The sequence below is a fragment of the Etheostoma spectabile genome, unplaced genomic scaffold (genome assembly GCF_008692095.1).
Source record: "Etheostoma spectabile isolate EspeVRDwgs_2016 unplaced genomic scaffold, UIUC_Espe_1.0 scaffold00005393, whole genome shotgun sequence".
Taxonomy (NCBI): domain Eukaryota; kingdom Metazoa; phylum Chordata; class Actinopteri; order Perciformes; family Percidae; genus Etheostoma; species Etheostoma spectabile.
In genome coordinates, this window is record NW_022603257.1 from 7,574 (window position 1) to 8,754 (window position 1,181).

A 1,181-nucleotide genomic window follows, 5' to 3' on the forward strand; every position below is an offset into this window, starting at 1 on the left:
GCTCCTGTGAGGCTCTTGCCTTACTGCGTGGCTGGGTTAAAAAAATAAATGAAAAAACTTAATATTACATATTTATAAACACATATACTGTGTATATAAGACCCTTTTGCGTTTGGTATCGCGTCGGTCTGTAACATTATAGGACATCGAACAATTTTCAGTCCGATTGTGATTGTACCTATTGGCTAGTTAGCTACGGTAGCATCCATGCTACATAAATAAGCCAGACAGAGTTCCAGAGTTCCAAATGCTCCAGTCCTTTCTTTGCATTAATACTGGTTCTTAACATGCTTCCACTGGCTCAGATTATGGAAAACAACAAAATAAGTTACCATAGTTATACGGACAACACACAAATTTGCATAACCTATCGCCGGGGGACTATAGTCCAATACATAAACTGACTGAGTGCATCGAACAAATTAACGACTGGATGTGCCAGAACTTTCTGAAATTAAATGAAGGAAAAACTGAGGGGTGGTTTTTGGAGCAAAAGAGGAACGATTAAAAGTCTGCACTCAGCTTCAAACAACAATGTTAAGAACAACAGACAAAGCCAGAAATCTTGGTGTAGTCATGGACTCAGACCTGAATTTTAACAGCCACATTAAGACAATTACAAAGTCAGCCTACTATCACCTTAAGAATATATCAAGGGTTAAAGGACTTATGTGTCAACAGGATTTGGAAAAACTGGTCCATGCTTTCATCTTCAGTAGACTTGACTACTGTAACGGTGTCTTTACAGCTCTCTCTAAAAAATCTATCAGACAGCTGCAGCTGATTCAGAACGCTGAAGGCTGAAGACCTTTCTTTTGATGTTGCCTTTCTTTAAATGGTTGTTAATTTCTTTAATGTTGATTTTGTATACTGCACTGTAACTTTATTCTTGTGTTTTATCTATTTTTATTTTTTAACTCTTTTTTAACTCTTTTTGTGTAAAGCACTTTGAATTGCCCTATGGCTGAAAGGTGCAATACAAATAAAGCTTCCTTGCCTTGCCTTGAATAGGTTATCACTATTAGTGGAAATCGGTATTTCTCTGCTTTTTAGGTTGCCGTGGCCGAGTGGTTAAGGCGAATGACTTGAAATCCATTGGGGACTCCCCTCGCAAGTTTGAATCCTGCCGACAAAGAAAGCCATCCTTTAATGGTGGTCACACATCCTTCTATGGCAGATGT